This window comes from Chelonia mydas, chromosome 9 (assembly GCF_015237465.2).
Source record: "Chelonia mydas isolate rCheMyd1 chromosome 9, rCheMyd1.pri.v2, whole genome shotgun sequence".
In the NCBI taxonomy this organism is placed as follows: Eukaryota; Metazoa; Chordata; order Testudines; family Cheloniidae; genus Chelonia; species Chelonia mydas.
Window position 1 is genome coordinate 93280399 of NC_057855.1, and position 20735 is coordinate 93301133.

The following is a 20735-nucleotide window of genomic DNA, read 5'->3' on the forward strand; positions in this document are numbered from 1 at the left end:
TATGGCAATCATGTGTCTATCAAAGCCACATTGTAAAATGCATTTAATGGTCTTGGTTCAGTTCAGAGTATTTTGTAGGCCACATCTATAAAGAATACAAACTTGCCTTTGTGAAAGCTGAATCTCAATTGATAGCAACAAATGGTCAAGATGGAAAACACCCCCTTTTTCTCACTGGGAAATGGTAACTTCAGATCCCAGTAGGCATGTATTAGTAAAGCATCATACAGAAAATCTATTCTACACGCCTGATTCAGAGCCCATTCAAGACAATAGGGGCTCCTCCACTGATGTCAATGGACTTTGGATCAGGACCTTAATCTATCTTGCTGCCATAAATTTCCCCCCACGCCTTTTAAAATCAATACATAAGTCTATCAAATTGCAACAGAAAATAAACATTAATGTTTTCATGAATTCCAAGTGGCAGCTATTACAACAAAGCCCGATAGCACTACTGTGGTTAAGGCTGTGTCAGCATTTTCCAGTCTAAACCTCTAATTTCAGGGCTTTATAACACTGCTGTAAAATTTTATTCTGGGATGATCCTTGGCATAATGCCTGGAATATTTTTTTAACAAAGTTTTTGAAAAGCATCAGCACATCTTTATTTTAAAGAGAGAGAGAAGAAAGAGTGAGAGATATTTTCTACTTGTCATTTCAAAAGGGGTTTTTTGTTTTTTTTTTTTTCTAATTTCCCCATGGTACAAAATGTATGAGGGACTTTAGATGGTTTTTAAATAAATAACAGACTGGTTCATCTTTGAAAAAGCTGCTTTACACATGCGTACTAATTTATTTAATCCAAAATGTCATCGAGATTTTCTGGATATGGTTACTATGCATGCATATATTCCTGGCCTAAAAGATTCCTAATGGCGTGTTTACCCAAATCACTGCACAGGCTCTTAGGAAAGTGTTTTAATTTATTGTGTCAAGGGCCTATGGATTAAGGAATCTTAAAGATGTACTGAAATGCTAGACCATAAAGGCACCATCAGGTATCTGAGGATAATGGGTTGCTGCCTTCTACTCACTGCTGCACACCTTTGAGAATGTGTCAAGGGTCACTGAGATTTGCCAAGGCAGAGAGCATAGCCTATGGCTCATATCCTTCTGTTGAGAGATGTGAATTAAAAAGAATACACAAATCTTTAATACATAAATGCTACATTGTGAGTGTTGTTAAAGGTGATATATTTGTGGTTGATATTGCTCAGATTTAACAGAACAACAGTTAAGTAAATCAGTTTTACTATGATTGATATGCCTCCCCCCAACGACATTAATTTGGGTCCGGTCCTCTCCTCTTCCGCCTGGGGAAATCTCCCATTGACTGTTAAAGAGAAGAAGAACTTTACCATTATGCCCACACTGGACAGATATGGCGACTCTTTTAGGTCCCCCCTCCAGCAAAGCATTTAATTACATGCCCAACTTTCATCGTGCGCAATGAGAGTACTCACGAGTTTAAAAGTGAGCACAGGCTTTACTGCGTTGCTGGATCCGGGCCTAAATGCATGGTAGCGTTGGCATGGACTCAAATGGGAGCAGGTGGAGGAGACTGTTGTGTATTACACAGTTCGTCCCTGCTGTAGAACCCTTATTCACCGCGGTGATCACTTTGTCTGACTGAATTCAACAGGGTCATGCTCACCGGTGTCAATAAGGGTTGCTCAGTCTGGGCCTTACTGTGTAGCTCTCTCAGTCGTGTTTTACATACGTGGTGCAATACCTAGGCAGAGCAGTGTGAGTTAAAAAAAAGAAAAAAAAAAAAGCTTAGGTGGGCAAACCACTATATTTCTTTGATGCTGTTGGTTTAAATGACAACCTGAGTTAGTTTACTTCCTCCAGTGCTAAGGGACAGTGTATGTGTCTGGATAACAGTTTAGTGGAATGTTCATGCCGATCTAATGATAGTCTATCCAGGAAAGGCACTCTTCCGTGTGGCTCAACAGACCAGGCCAGCCTTTGCATTATATTGATTTGGGTGGCCACATTGTTACAGTGGCGGCAATGACATATATGCAGCACTAAAGCAGTGAAGGTGTTAACATAATTTATTGTGTTCATTGTATTATAAGCCAAGTTTACATTTTTAATGAAATCAATAAAGTGTAATCATTTCTTTGAAAGAGAAAAACTTTGTGCAATTTTATCAGAAACCAGTCATTATAATGCAGCAATTTGAGTCCAGACGTCAACTGACATTTTACATGTAGTTTTCCAGACTGAAAGTAAATAAATCTGAAAGATAATCCAAAAGGTAATTTTTAAAGCCATAAGGGTATACATTATAAAAGGCATGGCCTTGTGAATAATGTTAACAAATGTTTCAGAGTTAACAAACACATCTAGAATATCTATCTATAATATTTTTGCATGATTTGTACATTGCTATTGTATGAAACGAGCACAGTGGGATTTTTTTATTTTTATTTTTTGTTTTATTTAATTTTATTTTGCATCCAAAGAGTTGGGAAGGAAATATAACAAGAATGTATTGATAATCGCTCTATTTTGAAATAAAGAAAACAAAATGTATTGTTTTTACCCTGCCTTGATCATGACTATTTTTAGATTAGTTTATAAAGAAAATAGAGTTAACTTATAATATCCAGTACAATGTAAAACTCAGCAAAAATGTTTCAGCGACCTTCGTTTGCTTTCAACAAACATCAAAATATTAGGCAGAATTTATTTAAAAGATTTGTATGGAAATATTAATAAAATTGTTTGGTACAATCATATTTCTGAAACTAGACTTTGTTAAATGTCAAGAACATTCTCTGTGAGTTTGTTTTCAGAAGAGAGAGAAAAGCTGTAAAGTAGTTAGACATTATTTTATATTCATAGATATTAGGGCAAATATTTTAAAATATTTATTAAAGTTTATCCCACTATCCAATGTTTAAATCAAATCTGCTTTGCCTTACTCAGCCAAATAGTCTCACTGAAGTCAAATGGGACTGTTTGCATTAGTAACATGAGCAGAACGTAGCCTCTAGTCAGTTTCTGATATCTTCCATATTGAAATGCCTGGAAGAACAGTCATACAATGTCAAGGACATTTGTCTTGACCCTGATCCCCTCTCATTAATCAGTTTGCATCAGACAATTTTGCAAAGGATCAAAATTAATTTATGTTTAATTAATTCCCTACAAAGATCCAACCACCTGCCTTTATTATAGTTTAGAAGCATTTGTAGATGAAAGTCAAGAAGAGACCATCAGGTAGTTTAGGCTCCAAATTTAGATATTGTATTAAAAATGTTTTACAAAATCTTAAAAATCTTCATGTGCAACTAGATTAAACATTCCCCTGGGGTCCTAGATTAAACATGCAGCATGACAGCCGTACATGGGAATCAGAATGAGATACAGACTAAGAAATCAGGACTTAATGCAGATTATTTTTTTTTCAACGTACAAGAGGAGCGAAACCTAAGAAGTGAACCAAAAGCACTAGTGGTGAAAAGTATAGGCCCAGTCATGCAGTCAATGGGAGTTCCTTCTAAGTAGTAACTTGAAGCTTAAGCCCTAAAGTAGTTTTTGAAAATTATTTCATTTGTAGTTACGACAGTGTTATTAATAATATAGATACATACATTTGTTTTCTAAAAATGGAGGCTTGTTAACTTGACAGTGTATCCTTTGTATGTCTTGCATTGGCTGTACTGTATTTTTAACTGCAATGCAAATTTACTAAACACATTTTGCAGTGACTGATACTGTGCTGAAAAATAAAAATACAAAGGCAACTTTCAGGGCTAAAATCTTCTCACAGATACACTACATTTACACTAGTGTATCTCCACTGACTTTACTGGAGTTTCCCCAGATTTACCTTGGTGAGCATGAGAGCAAAAATTGGTGCTGTAATTGGAAGGGCTGGACCCAACGCCCAATGAAGTCAGTAGAGAGTTTGGTCATTGCTTTTAGTTGGAACGTGATCGGTCCCGAGAATAAAGACAGCATGATCTTGCGTCTTCTGCCATTAACTCAGTCGCAAAGCTATGATTAACTTAATTAAGAGTAGTATTGAATCTAGTGTGGGCTTGAGCCAATGCCTATTGAAGACAATGACAAAACTTGCATTGATTTACATGTTGCGAGACATTATATAATAATATGGATGATCAAACATGTCAGAGTGCTGTTTTTAATCCCTACATCTAGATGTAGATACCAGTAACCATTTCATCCTAACCCCACTCCTCCTTCTGCGATAAATACGGGCCTGATGTAAAGATCTTTACTTTTTTTGTGATTTTTTTTTCAGAGTCATTAATAATATTTAACTCTGTTTCAGATAGTGGCTGAAAGCAGTGCATTTTGAATACTTTACTATGAGTAAAATATCAATCCTTATTCACTGACTCCAGTGCTATACTGTATTGATTTTTCAATCACTTTATATAAAGAGTGTCGTAAGTTAACACTGAGTAATTTCTCCAAGACACAAACATATATAGGGCAAGGACAAAGAGGCTCATTTTTTGTCTGAGACCCAATTTGTATTGAATATGAATAGTTCAAATATAAATAGGCAAATCCCAATCAGCTTCAATGGAGACACTACAGTTTACACTTTCCGAGCAGCTGGTCCTATGGTCCCTGTTTATCCAAAAACAAAGAGTGACTTAAGTAGAACTTTGCCGGCCTCTTGCACCAAAACAAACAAATATCTCTAAATGGCTGTCCAAGAGAGTTTCACTTCATTACTGAATCTTATGTGTTGTCCAGAAATGTGTGTCCTCCTACCTCTCAGGGTACCCTTCCACTAAACCCTCTCAGTTTTTATCTTGTTTCTATCCAGTTCTGTACCATTCCGTGTTTGTCTAGAGAATTTCCAAAGAGCCACAGGTTTCAGCCACCATCAGCTTGAAAAAATAAGGCAAGTTGCAATAGACTTGCCTCTGGGTAGTTTCAGAGGCCTGTCAGATGATGGATGGTGCAAAAAATGGTGAAAACCAAGTTATGAAAAGAAGATGGTATTAGCTTCCCTTATGGAAGATTCAGTTTGAGCCTGTGACGCCCAAACCATCATAAATTCATGACTTTTGGGCACTATGGATGTTAGGCAGGGCCAGAGTGGCAGTTCATGATCCTCCACAGATCTTTTATTTGGAAGGGGATTTGTACTGTGGAGGGAGAAGAAGTGATCCAGCCCTTTGAGGCGGCCAAGTCAAACTACAGGCTAAATCACATCCATATGGATCTATTTATAGGATTTACTCCTAGGTTTGGTGCCATTTATAGGTCAGGAGTACTGGACAAATGTTTATCCTAATATTGCCTTTCTGCATCATATTCATTTCTGTATGTGGATATTATTTGTATTTGAGTACCAGGGTGAATTCAGGTTTTGTTTGCCAACATTTTGGAGCGAATGTATTTTTCAGGTGTATTCGCACTCAGAGCTGGACATGAACCAAAGCCCTATAAATATATCTCAATGGGGAGAGTAACAAAGTGCAGAGCTTTCTGACAGGTTTTGCAGATCACTCAATGCGAGAAACTGCAGGAAACAATGTATTGTACAGCAGATTTCCTTGCTCCCTGGCAGGATTTCATAGACTGAGAGTCCCTATCGGCATGATATTTTTCTTGTCTATCGTCTACAAACCACAGACACAAGATCCCAGGTTGCTGGTGGTTATTTTGCAGTGTGTGTTGGTTTGTACCCCAAAATAATTTTGGAGAAAAACAACTCCAGGCCTCTCCTCCCCCCCAAACCGTCATCTATAATGTTCTTTAAATAAAAACAAAACATATCAGATTTACATTTTCCAATAAGGAAATAGAAAAATACACAGGTTTGAAGAATGGCTACACTGGTGGTTAATTACCTATATTTAGAAAGTATTTTGCTAACAGAGAGAAAAACAGGTAGTTGATATTGCTTATAGGTTTCATGCTTTTTCACTTCATGGGCTAAATTCTGCCCTTTGCTACAATCGTGCACCCCCGCGTAAACCAGTAGGATTGCCTGGGTGCCATTGAAGGTGGTATTTATCTGCATACGTAGGTCTTCATCATCTCTCTTCATTTTGCCTTGAAATGAAATGTGAGGTGCTGAACATTCTTATCTTCCGTTGACTTCAGTGGGAGTTGAGAGCATTCAGCATCTCTCAGGATTGGTCCCTAGGGCCTGATCCTGCAACTGGGGTGAGGGGTATCAGTGAAATCTGTGGGATTGCTTGTGTGAGTAATAGAGTAGACCTCAGTAACCTGAGTAGAGATTTTTTTTCAGGATTAGGCCCATTGTAAAGATGTGTTCTACCCCTTTAATGGCCAGGCTGGAGTCAAGAACCAAGACAGCCTGAGGTAATGAAGGAGGGGCCAGGCCACTTAAACAGTTAAATTATATTCAGTTGTAGTGAGTTCTCTCAGGGGCCAGGAGATTAGACTTACTGGAGTCAGAGACTTTGTTTTGTAAACTTTAAGTTGAGGAGCTCTGAACCTGGGTGCTAAGGTGAGGATTATATAAACTTTTGTTACAATTGCTCCTTCCCTGAGAATTATTGCTCATTTGTTTTGTCTTCTCATCACCCAGATCCTTTTAAAGTGAATGTATTGATGCCCTAGTTGGAAGAAATTAAAGTGGGGGCACACTTGCAGTCCCACACTGGGCTGCAAACGGGTCAGAGGGGATGTGCCTTTTACACCCACAATGAATGGAAATATTCATTTTTAATACTCGCTGGGGCATGGATTCCTTCATAATTTTTGGCTTACTCAACAGTATGTTGCCTTGGATTGTGAAAGATTAGCATCGTAAGGGCCCAGTTTTGCAGTCCTCCTTCTTCAAATGACATTTCTGATGTGGAGGTTGTCGACACAGTCACAGCAAAGTTGGAAAACTTCCACTCTCCTTTGGAAACCAGTCCATCTGGTGATGGTTTGTGATGTTTCTCTGTTTCTTCCTCTTCCTGATTTGCCTGAGATCTCCTCTGAGCGCATGAGTGCTGGAATTGGGTTGTTCTGCAGTCGGCAAGCAGTGTATGCAGCAAAAGATGTTATTTTCTTATACAGGTTCCCAAGTAACTGTGATCTTTTTTACAGTAATCCTTCTTATTATCACATTGTTTGTAGTTCTGGTTATCCAGCTAAGTTTTTAAGGTAGGCAGGCCTTACTGTTGGGAATAGTCCTGCTGAAGTCTGTCAGACTACACGCTGGGGAAAGGGCTACAGTACGGAGCCCAAGAGGAAGCAGCATATGGCCAATAGATATTCTCTCAACACACACGATGCCTTAAAAAGTAGATATAGAGCAACAACATCATGAGTAATCTACATTTCAAGACCTGTTTTGATCTGATGAAAATGTCCTTTAAATCAAAAGGAAATACTGCACAGCGAATAGTTTGAATGAGCTCGTATTTAAGAGCTGAGTAATGTACTTATCCTGCAGTCTTTCTGCAGGCAAACCTTCCATTTAAGCAAGGGAAGGTTTGCCTTCTGGGTAGGCTCCCCAAGGTCAGGGGAGTTTGTAGTGACTGGAGTTACGATGGTGTTATATAGTGTCATAAGTAGGCTTTTATGATGTCCTCATGAGAATCGCCAGGTCCAGTGGCTAGAGAAATTGACACCAGGAACTCAAGGGTTCTAAGCCTGAGTTCTCACACATGCACTCCCTGTTATTTGGGAAAGACATTTAAACGCTCTTCCTCAGTGTCCCCATGTGAAAACAAGGCTAGTGAGGCTTACGCATTTAAAAGCTGCGCTTCGGAGGATTCATTTGGGTTTGTAATGCAAGATGAAAGCAGTGTGTAAATGATGAGCATTATCTGCACACAAACTATTTCATAGGAGGAATAACCAGGGCACAGGAGTTTTGGGAACAGGACTGCCGCAGAAACCATTCCGCAGGTCTTCAGGACTGGCACCTTTTAACCCTGTATAATATCTCAACACACAGTCCATCTACCTGTGTTGTACACCAAGGGGAACAACCTGCCCCCCTAGGTTCAATCCAACTACACAAAAAGTTGGGGGGAAAGGGTTTCCTGCTGTAACTGTTTTCTGTGGTGCAGCTGCTATAAAATCCTGGTGCTTGTGTCTGTTTGCAGGAGATATGATTTGTTTTTTTTCTGTTTGCAAAGCTTTATGCAATGTGCAGTTTGAATTGTATGAAAAAATGTTAACGATTCTGTGAGCTATTTATTGTCAATTCTGCAATATCGTAAACAAAGTGAAAAGCTAATACCTGTCCATCTCTGGTAAGGGTCATTTGCATGTATACGGAGACATGTTTTGATCGCATATCTTGATCAACAGATTCCTGGATAATATGCAATTGCAGTGTTTCCTATTCTCCATAACACAAGGCATTACATGTGTTTATCTGGCTGTTACATTTTTTTCTGAGATATAATGCTGTGGTCCTCAATAATACATTTAGGGAGAGGGCTTTGGCTTTTTTTTCTTTAATGTAGCAGTGATTTCGTTTTACATTTCCAGCTCATAAAGAGCAATGAACAATTCTGTGCAGGAAAAATCCACTTTGTGTAATGCACTGAAGATGGCACTGTAGTAACAAGTTCACACTGTAAATGATCAAATATGCCCATGTTTGTTGCTGGGATTTGTGGCTTGTAATTTATTTATTTAGCTCAGCAAATATAATGCCAAAGGTCAGCTTAATGTAGTAGCACCTGACACTGATACAGTTTTAATTATAGTAGCAGTGTTTCCATTATTTAGATCTATTTGCAGGGGGACTACAACTCAGCTATAAATATGTGGCTTGACTCATAGCTGATCATACAATATCTTACTAGGAAGGTGGGGTTTTTTAATCTGTTTTTCCCCCCACCCTCTTATCCTGCATTGAGATCTACCAGTGCAGGAGCCTATCCCCATGAAGCCCTATTGACACATTCACATCTGATTACAGGATCAGGACCTAAAAAATTGCCATATTTGTGTCAATTATACAAAATACCTAGAATTTAGCTAGTTTTGGTTTCTTTTTTTATTCATATAAATATATTAAAAAGCTTCAGTTTAAAAAAAATGAATGGGAGAAGATGTTAGAATCCATAATTTGGTGAAATGGCATTTGGGATTTGAAGGGGGAAATATAAGTCAATACTAAACTAATGAGAACTGGGTAGGGCGATAGGCCAAATCCTGCAGTCTTTAGTAATTTCTATACCATCCCTTAGTCAACATTCTTGCTCAGGTCAGGTGGGAGCTTTGCCTGGGTTAGGACTGTGTGAACGCTGAGTAATTGGACCCATGTGCAGTAATTATTTTTCAGAGCTCCTTTCCCTGCACATCTCCAAGCATAGCTAACTATTTAATGGGGAACCATTTTCTTTTGGAGCCCAATCACCCTCGCCTTAGTCATGTGAACTCATTAGGGCTGCTTGTGTGTGCAAGGCAAGCAGGGTTTAACTTTTTATTCTTTGGAAAGATAATCCAAGATTAAAAACCTCATTTCCACAACAGACAGTAACTGTCCCAAAGGATCTAATATGGTCTGTCAGGAAGCCAATTCTGTGCCTGTTTCAAAACATCCTGCTTACATCCTGACTGCAAAAAGGAAGTCTCTCCTGTCAGTCAGTGCTCATGCACTTCTGTGATGGATTGTTCTTTTCTTTTTTCTAAAGGCTATCATAGGACCGGCCAGCTGGCACATTGCTTTAATGCGCTATGCAGGAGGCCCAGATCTGATTACCAGTTATGGGGCCTGATCCACCAGCCATTGAAGTCAGTAGGTGTCTTTCCATTCACTGCCTTGTGTTTTTCCATCGGGCCTTTATGGTTGTTCCTTGTGCTGACAAGGCCTGTTGCAGAAGCAGCCCCCGGAGTGGTGGGAGGGAATGAAAACAGTATTTTGCGTCACTTGGCACGACACCTCTGATCAATTAATGAGCAGTGTGAGCCTCCCAGGATAGTCATAGCGAGTGTTCCTTAGTGGGAAGAATGATAGGCAGGGTGTGGGGAGAGATGTTACAGGAGAGATTTGCAGAGGAGATACAAGCACAGAAGCACTCCGTTGGGAAGCTGAACAGAGCTTTACTGCAGTAAGACAGTCACCTGGTGTCACCGGTGTCTCCTTAACTCCCCTAGGCAGGGCTCTCCCTCCCTGCACAGAGCTCTTCCCAACCTGGATTGGCTTTGATCCCGCTTTAGACTGGACTTTTCTTCAGGCTCAATAGTTCAACCGATGAAGATGGAAAGGCCCCCCCGTCTTGTCGAAGGGCCCTGTCTTCTCTATCCCCTCGCTATCCTTCAATGTATCCCGCCTTCCCAGCTCAGCTTTTTCTGGCCCATGCAGTCTCATGCTTCCCAGAGTCCCTTTGCTGGTGTGCCTAAAGAACAGCTCCCCCAGTGGTGTTGTCTGGAACTAGACCTCCCCTTTTGTCTTTTCCATTGAACAAAAGTATCCATGTTGCCATGTTTTAAACAATGTTCCAGGATACAACTAGCACGGCATGCTACATAAACAAACACCTTTGCCAAAAATATGGGCTCATTCTTCTCTGGGGCCTGCTGGAACAGGACCCATCACACTAGCATCTATCCTCCATACTCTTACCGAACAAAAACAAAATTAAAGTCTACTTAAATTTTCCTCCAAAATGGGGCCTGATTTTGACCTTACACCAGGTAAATCAGGAGTTAACAGCACTGTCCTGAAGGAAAAAACTACGTGCGATCAAAATCAGGCTGCACGACCTTTAACCCCTTCCTAACTCTGGCAACATTTTCATTTATTCCAGTCAGCTTTTCTTAATGCATCTTACATACAACACGTGTCATGGACACAAAATATGTTTACAGAACGAACGAGATAATATGGCACAATGAAGACAGCAAACTGGCTAAGCATGCGCTGGGGTATAAGAGGGGTGGTTTGAGGCAGAATTGGAACCCTTTGTGACGCTTGCTTGCATGTAGGAAAGGCTGTTCCGCAACACGGGAATAAGCCTTTCGAAGGGACGCTGCGGGATCTGGGGAACTGAGATAGGGGTGGAATGGAGAGTCAGTGGGTCAGGGAGACAGGGTCGATGGAACTTTGACAAAAATGGCCACCCTAATTTATACTGTATAAGGCGACAATGCCATCTCGTCAAGCTGCCTTCTCCACCTCTTCTCCACCCACTCCAGAAGGAGAAATGGTGTCTCCGTTACCTGGGCTGCCCACATTAGTGAGCCACTCCTCTAGAGTGAGGAGCCGGGTCAGGTACTGTTGTACACATATGCGTGTGTGCGTAGCTCTGTGTGTCTTTTCCACTGCATTGTCTTACTTTAACAGACAGCTTCACATTTTCACTTAGACCAGCTTATTAATATGACCACATCTACTGAATGTAATCTATCGGGTTTTCTTAACATAATCAGCATGTTCATGTACTTGAGTGGGCCAAAATTCAGAAGAAAAGTGGTAAAAACTGAATATTGTTTGTGAAACAAAGGACGTTTTTGGTGAAAAACAGTAAAATCCATTAACAAAGGGCCTTGTTACAGGGTATGCACTGATGTAAACTTTCCAAGCCCTCTGTGAGGCCCTACTTGACACCTTTAATATTTAATTCTGTACTAATCAACTAATGAAAATGCTGCTGGTTGAGGGATGTGTTTGAAAGAACAGGCATATTTCTCCCTCTTCCTCTCTCTCTCTCTCTCTCTGAAAGGTATTTATAGCCAGCTATCTGATGGTAAAGCTTCTTGTGAAAAAAAAAGAAGTCATGTGTAAATGTATCGTCTCATCTGAGTGAAAGATAGATATCAAACTGTCAGAGTGTGTGTCATACCGAAGCAATCGTTATGATTATATTTAAACTGCCGAAAACCCCATCAACTCACAGACCAACTCCCCCCACCCCTCAAACGCACCAACACTATCTCTGATGGGGGATGGGACAAAGAGACAGGGGATCCTAATTAGCGGGCGCAGAAAGGGGAGGTGACCCCCCCCCCCCCGCAGCATTATTAACGTCTCCACTGGAACCTGCAGGATTCCCTGGACAGAGCTGGGGCTTTTCTAATGGAGAGGGGTGGACAGGCTGGGGCGAGAGAAGGTGAGGATAGCAGAACAAACACTTTCAAGCATCATCCCCTTCAGGCCCTTATTCAGCAAAGCACTTAAGCACATTGCATCCGGGGTCCCAGTGGAGGCCAGCTATGGTCACTCAATTAGGGTGAACTGCAAAGAATGGGGTAGACAATCCCCATAAAGCTGGTGGATATTCCACTACTTAGATTTACCAAACCAGCATAAAACAGCTTCTTTATTACCTTACTGGTTACTCAGAAGTCCAAACAACACAGTTCCCTTAATGTGATCCAGCCTCAGGCCTCCATCCAGGTGCCCACGTCAAATATGATGAACATTTTTGTAAATCTTATTTCATCATATAATAGAAGAGGTTCTACCAATCCCAGAGGATCGGACACATTACCCCACAGGTTAATGGATGTTTCAGATCTTATCCAAATACAGCCAATTCTTATTAACTAAACTAAACTTTATTAAAAAACAAAACAGAGAGTCTGGTTAAAAGATCAATATACATACAGACATGAGTTCAATTCATTTAGGTGCAGATTCACATCAGAGATGGGTGAGCTTTGTAGTTGCAAAGAGTTCTTTTAGAAATAGTTCATAGGTTATAGTCCAATGTCCAAATAGCATATGCAGGGCATACCAGCATAACTGGGACCTCAGTCTTGTGACTCAAACTTCCCCTGATGAAGCCTAAGCAGATCTGAGACGACAGAATCAGGACCCAAGGATCTTTTATACAATTTCATGTCTTTTGACAAGTTGGGAGTTCAAAAGGTAATTAGCATGACTTTGAAGAAGGTCCATCACCGGTACTTAGCTATAGAATTAACATAAGGCAATTTGCTTGTTCCGCCACCATTCACTGATTATTTGCTATACTTTTCAAAGAGAGATGAATACCAAGATATCCAGGGTTTACAATTCATTTAAATGCTAGGATGTTCTTTTGATCTCTGAATTATCCGAATACAGCATAGACAGGGACTGTTGCATTGTGGACCCTACTCATACATATGCAAATACACAAAAACACAAACATTATCTCCCCACATGTCTTTTGCTGGTTGTTTATTTTGCAGGCTGTTTAACCTTCTCTAGCCATGTGTCACACACATGCTTTACTTTAAGCATGTGCTTAGGTCCTTAAGAACATGCTTAAAGTTAAGCACGCGTTTAAGTGCTTTGCTGAACTGGGCCCTAACCCTGCAGGGAACCCCTGCCAAAATCAAAATGGATAGTGTCAGTGTTAACCTTGGTGCTTTTCCTATCTGAGATGGGGGACACCACTGATGGAAGCTGTGGGGGGCAGCAGCCTGCAGGGGAGCTGTGTTCTCATACAGGCAAACGAGAGTGCCTCTGCTGGAGTATATCTGAAAAAAAAAACTATCCTCCTCTTTTGCCAGTTGTCTCTGATAACTCCAGAGGGAATGCTGGCTCATACACACTGCTAATAAGTTTTTAAAGCTGTTTTCAGTAGTTATGACCATTTAAGATCACTTTCCAGGTTGGTAGTTGCAAGAGTTATAGAATATTATCATTAATACATTAGAATATGGATACACGTACTCTGCAGAGTAGATTATCTACTAGACTATTCACTAGCACCCATCACTGTAGTACCTAAGGCCCAGATAAGAACATAAGAATGGCCATATTGGATCAGGCCAAAGGTCCATCCAGCCCAGTATCCTGTCTTCCACCAGTGGCCAATGCCAGGTGCCCTAGAGGGAGTGAACCTAACAGGTAATGATCAAGTGATCTCTCTCCTGCCATCCATCTCCACCCTCTGACAGAGGCTAGGGACACCATTCCTTACCCATCCTGGCTAATAGCCATTAATGGACTTCACCTCCATGAATTTATCCAGTTCGCTTTTAAAACCTGTTATAGTCCTAGCCTTCACAACCTCCTCGGGCAAGGAGTTCCACAGGTTGACTGTGTGCTGAGTGAAGAACTTCCTTTTATTTGTTTTAAATCTGCTACCCATTAATTTCATTTGGTGGCCCCTAGTTTTTATATTATGGGAACAAGTAAATAACTTTTCCTTATTCACTTTCTTCACATCACTCATGATTTTATAGACCTCGATCATATCCCCCCTTAGTCTCCTCTTTTCCAAGCTGAAAAGTCCTAGCCTCTTTAATCTCTCCTCATATGGGACCCGTTTCAAACCCCTAATCATTTTAGTTGCCCTTCTCTGAACCTTTTCTAATGCCAGTATATCTTTTTGGGGATGAGGGGACCACAGCTGTATGCAGTATTCAAGATGTGGGTATACCATGGATTGATATAAGGGCAATAAGATATTCTCCCTCTTATTCTCTATCCCTTTTTTAATGATTCCTAACATCCCATTTGCTTTTTTGACTGCCGCTGCACACTGCATGGACGTCTTCAGAGAACTATCCACGATGACTCCAAGATCTTTCTCCTGATTAGTTGTAGGTAAATTAGCCCCCATTATATTGTATGTATAATTGGGGTTATTTTTTCCAATGTACATTACTTTACATTTATCCACATTAAATTTCATTTCCCATTGTGTTGCCCAATCACTTAGATTTGAGAGATCTTTTTGAAGTTCTTCACAGCCTGCTTTGGTCTTAACTATCTTGAGCAGTTTAGTATCATCTGCAAACTTTGCCACCTCACTGTTTACCCCTATCTCCAGATCATATATGAATAAGTTGAATAGGATTGGTCCTAGGACTGACCCTTGGGGAACACAACTAGTTACCCCTCTCCATTCTGAAAATTTACCATTTATTCCTACCCTTTGTTCCCTGTCTTTAACCAGTTCTCAGTCCATGAAAGGATCTTCCTTCTTATCCCACGACAACTTAATTTACGCAAAAGCCTTTGGTTAGGGACCTTGTCAAAGACTTTCTGGAAATCTAAGTACACTGTGTCCACTGGATCCCCATGTCCACATGTTTGTTGACCTTTCAAAGAACTCTAATAGATTAGTAATACATGATTTCCCTTTACAGAAACCATGTTGACTTGTGCTCAACAATTTATGTTCTTCTACGTGTCTGACAATTTTATTCTTTACTATTGTTTCAACTAATTTGCCCAATACTGATGTTAGACTTACCGGTCTGTAATTGCCAGGATCACCTCTAGAGCCCTTTTTAAATATTGGCGTTACATTAGCTATCTTCCAGTCACTGGGTACAGAAGTTGATTTAAAGGACAGGTGGTTACAAACCATAGTTAATAGTTCCGCAATTTCACATTTGAGTTCTTTCAGAACTCTTGGGTGAATGCCATCTGGGCCCGGTGACTTGTTACTGTTCAGTTTCTCAATTAATTCCAAAACCTCCTCTTATGACACTTCAATCTGTGACAATTCCTCAGATTTGTCACCTACAAAAGACGGCTCAGGTTTGGGAACCTCCCTAACATTCTCAGCTGTGAAGATTGAAGCAAATAATTCATTTAGTTTCTCCACGATGAATTTAAGTGATCTTCAAAGATATTTAGGCATCTAACTGCCACTTATTTCCATGGGAGTTAGGCACCTAGGGCCAGAGCCTCCAAAGTATTTAGGTGCTGAGTTTAGATCTTTGCAAAATGTTATATATTTACAAAAAAAATTGCAATGGCTTATGTAACCAAATGAAACTTTTAATTATTACCCTAGAAGCACAGCTCCTACCATGCATTTTTAAGGGAAATAATTAGTAGATTCACAACTGTATGAATACTTAAAAGAATGTTTGTGAAAATATTTGAATGGTACCAATTCTGTTATCTACCCCCAGGTACCCTAGTGACGGGTTTAGTCAAAGAACCTTGAAATAGAGCTAGATCAGTGAATGAGGTGGGGGGGTCCTGTGGGAAAACAGGATGTAACCATATAGGTAAAGAAAGAAGGCTGAATTAGGGTTGAACGAGTATTTTATTTACCCTTCATTTTGATGTTCACATTATCCAAGGTAAGCCTAGATTATATATCAACATTTTCTGTGTTGTTATGTGTAGGTTTAGGGCCAAATTCCGGGCTGCAAAATCAAATGCTGTCTTAAAAGTAATATGACAGGGAGAGAGATTTCAGAGTTTGAGTATGAGCAACATCTCCACTGCAGAGAAAAAAAATGTCATGCCTCAAATAGAAAGTTTTCCTAAGGCATATCAATGCTATGTGGTGTGTAGCAGTACAGTCCCAAATCTATCATTGTCTTTTGCAGCAAAGCTGCTGTACAGATCATCTCTGATCCAAGAGAAAACATCGCAATTTGCAAAATAGGGGTACCAGGGGAAAATTCATGTCTGCGCTAAGGGCTAGCATGAAGTGCATTTTGTGGGCGTAAGTGGACTTACGTGATGCGTGGGGTTATGCTGGCCCTCTGCATGGGGGTGAAATTGACTCTAACACACAGTAGCATGTTCTGTATAGGTTTCAGAGTAGCAGCCGTGTTAGTCTGTATTCGCAAAAAGAAAAGGAGGACTTGTGGCACCTTAGAGACTAACCAATTTATTTGAGCATAAGCTTTCGTGAGCTACAGCTCACTTCATCGGATAGCGGACTAATATTACTTTGTAAGCAATAGAGCTACCCATCCTTATTATTTAGCTGTAACGAACAATGTATAAGGAACCTCATCTCTCTTTTTTTTTTCGATTATGGGGAAAGCTGGAGGAAATTTTTCAAAATTCCAGGAAAACAAAACTATTTGCTTCCAAACTTCCATTTGGCTTCAGAGGTAGATTAGTTTGCCAACACTGATATAGGATGGTAAAAAAAAAACTATAGAAAAGTGAGCTCTTTCTATTAAATTCATGCATCTATTTAGAGAGAATGAGAGGAAAGCAGCCATGCTGTTATCTTTGAAGATGATGCAGTATCTGCTTCCCTCTGCTGCCAGACGGGAATGGGACATGCCTCCCCTTTCCTCTCTGTCCTCTTTGGATAGGCTAGTGCTAATATTAGCACGAACTTTGAGCGTCCTTTGCATTCTCCTAAACTTCTGTGGTAGTAAAATCAAAGCAGTTCCACTGTGCAGGCTGTAGAAAGTTTGGAGGGTGCATTTCTTATCAAGTGTAGATATGAACTAGCTTATACTGTCAGATAAAAACTACGTGAAAATGTTAAGGCTAACTACAGCTCCATTACTTATGGGTAAAACCAAACCACTACAGGGCTGTAGAAATTATCATAAACATAAGTCAATACAGGCAACATAATATAAGTAATGGATTTAGCAGGATTCCCTGCTTTAAGTGGAAAAACTCAACTCATCCTTAACGACGGAACTGCAGCCAACACTTCCATAATATTATAGCCAGATCCTCAGCTTTTATAAATCGGTGGAGCTCAGTTGACATCACTGGATGATTTCCACAAGATGAGTATCTGGACCCCGTTGTGTAATTGGAGGCCTTGTAAATTTAATGGGCTTTAGCCTCAATCTAATGTGTCTACCAAAATAAATTGTACTTGGATCTCAAGGAGGTAACAGGTATCATAGTGGTGGGACGTAGATGGACTTAGATGGGGAGCTACTTATCTGTCCTTCTCTCTATTTTAGGCCTGCACATACATACTGCACCAAAAGGGTTTGTACCAGCCACATAATCTTTTACACAGTCTCTAACCCCTCTTGGGGCCTTATCCACAGGCCACTGAAGTCAACTGGAGTTTCACTTTTGCCATTGATAGGCTATAGGTCAGGCCTTTGGTGTTTACTGCTGCTGCTAATATAAACTAGCTCTGAAGAAGCAGGATACAAAACTCAAAATCATTTTATAACTGTGTAACCAAGGCTCATAAGTGTGAGTAAGACCCAGTGTTTACACTGTCTACTCCAGTGTTTTGTGAAATAGAAATCACAGTATTGGGAGTACTATATCTGCAGGACATGAAAATAAAACGGCAGCTTTCATTCCTCATTTATGAAATTTTACACTCACTGTGAGGGCCATGATATCCTTTGATGGCGTGGGCTTGTGTGGTTGAAATTCATGTTTAATGTCAATATGGGGGCAACAAAGCGAAAACAACCTTGGCGTACAATCATGTCATTATTCAGTACCTGCTTTTTTCTTAGTCATTGCTGGAAATAGGTCGAAATCTTTGTTAAAAGAGTAGTCTCGGAAATGCAGGCAATAACTACTAGAGGTTTCTTTATTATAGACTCTTACCCCCAAAACACTACTGTAAAGCAAAATAAGCACATATCATTCCCGCAACCTCCTATTTGAACAAAAGTCTTAGAATACAAGATAAGCTTTTCTAAGAGTCCTTCATATTTAGCACTAGCTTTTCTAGACTTTTCCCCTCCAGCACTGTCAAACAGAACTACTAATACGGGGCTCAACACAACAGTAACCTTGTCCTTGTTTCTTTTCAAATTCAAGCTGATGGTGTCACAATTTCTACTCACCACGTTGAAGTCTTAATTATTCCATTTAAAACTAGATTTAGCAAAGAATGGGCAGCCAAGGCTCAAGGCATCCTTGAGAAAAAATAAAACCACACACACACACACACACACACACACTCATTTGGCAGAGCCCCACCAAAGCAGCTTCAGCCCTCAGATAGGATGACTAAAAATGCCCTGCAGTGGACCTCAAAATGCCCTGCAGTGGACCTAATGGAAAGTCCACTGAGTCAATGGGAAATTTCCCACTGACATCTGTGAAGTTTGTGGCAGGCCCATAATACAAGCCTGGTCCTGATATTAATGGGAAATTTTTGTCTCAATGTGGTTCTGCTTAAAGATTTGCTTAGCAGAACCATGTTTTCATTAAAGAGCAATACACCAATAACTCCTCCCCTCCTCCCAATCACAGTGTAAAAAACTGTGTGCCTGATTAAACAGAATGTAAAATGTAAAAACCAGAGAATGGGAGGAGAGGAAAAGCTGAGCCTACAGAAACTGAAGCCACTGGCTTCCAGGGATCTCAGGAGGAGCAGAAATGAGCCTGTTTCTGCTTCCGCTCAAATGGTAGGAAGCCAAATATCTGGGCCTGGTTGGCCTCCTATTGGAACGGCTGGAAGCCATTAACTTCAGTAGCTGCAGACTCAGGCCCCTGCTCAGGTCAAAATAGATTTTCAGAAAACACATGATGCAAAGTTCTGAAGACGGATATGGAAAATAGGCCCATTAGGATTGCAAGAATGGGTTCTGATTCATTAATATGAGGGTTCCATGCTCTTCCCCTGTTGCTCTCCTCAGGATGTCCTCATTCAATATTTATTCAGTCCTTCTTCGGGCATATTCCCCATTGAATGTGGGAACACCATGTTAAGGTAGGATTTTCAGAATCACTCACTGTTCACCTGTCTCTTCTCCCAGTGAAGTCAAAGGGAATTTTAACACTGACTTCAATAACAGTCAAGTTAGGCCTGTGTTGAGTGTTTTTGAAAATCTCAGTGTGAGTTTTTCTTTAGTTGGGACTAAACCTGAGGATATTTTTGTTTCCTTGAATACAAAGTTCCCACTGTCACATTTAAAGGCAATTGCATCTGCATTTCCCCTCTGTGGTCCAGCAAGGGCAACTGGTCTAGACTCCCGGCTCCCTAGCCATCACCTCTCATGGGTGCAGACTCTCTGCCTCCTGACTGGGTTTTTTTTCCACGCTTCACAGTTCGCTGCATACACTGTGAGTTCCCCGAGTCACACTGTCTAAGCAAGCTTGCTGTGCTTTCTCCTCGGAGGCTATATCCAGAGAAATTGCTCCTAGTTAGAAGTTACCACACAGTACTTTCTAAGCAAGTGCATTTAGTCTTAAGGGGGAAACACTACAGAACAAACATATTAAAACAATACAAGAACCTACAGACATTCTAATAAGATTAGCAGAGTTTATCCCCACATCCACCAAGGGCTCTGGCAGATGAGCAAACCCACCAAGTGGTTTTTCTGTGCTTACAAGTTCGTATCAGCTGTTAACTCAGAACAAGGGCACCCAGGAATTGGAGAGCTCCTCCTTCATACAGTCTGGGCCTTTGATCTTGGGACCCTAGGAACAGATAATCATCAGACAGTCACCCTGTCTACAAAGCACAGCTTCAAAGACCTTGGCTTTTTGTATACATAACTGGAGGCAGGGGGGTGAGGGCAGAGAGAAATTTGGATTCACCTCCTACAGTTGTCCTAGGAAATCCACTTCACATGTATTGTCCCATTCTTGTCTGCCACATTGATCATCCAGGCCCACAATAATGTTTAATCTTTTTATTTAATACAATGGACTCCAAACGTACTTAAACTTCATTCAATAAGGTGTTCCAAGGGCACTGCGAGGAAATTACCATATTGGCACACTCATAATACATAGCAAACATAGCATTTTCAGCTGCCAGATTCTTGAAATCAACAGAGTTGCTGTATGTGTACCGAGATGTAACTACAAACTGATATTTTTTCCCCTGCAAAATGTGTTGATTACAAAACGTTCCCCTTTTCATCGTTTTCTCCCACAGACTATTTTGAGTTTTTGTCCAAAGGGAAAAGGTTGGGATCTGTTTTGGTTTTCGGCCACTGAAAAATGACCATTGTCTTTTCTAGCAGCTGCAACCTGACATTGATTTGGATTTCAGTTACTGTAAAGCAAAAGATTTCAGGAGGACAAAACAAAACAAAAACCAAGTAACTTTTGGGTTTAAACACAAACCTGAACATCTTTGACAAAAAAAAAAAAATTCATCGAGGAGGCATTTTTCATTTTTAAAATATGGCCACAAGTTTTTAGTCAG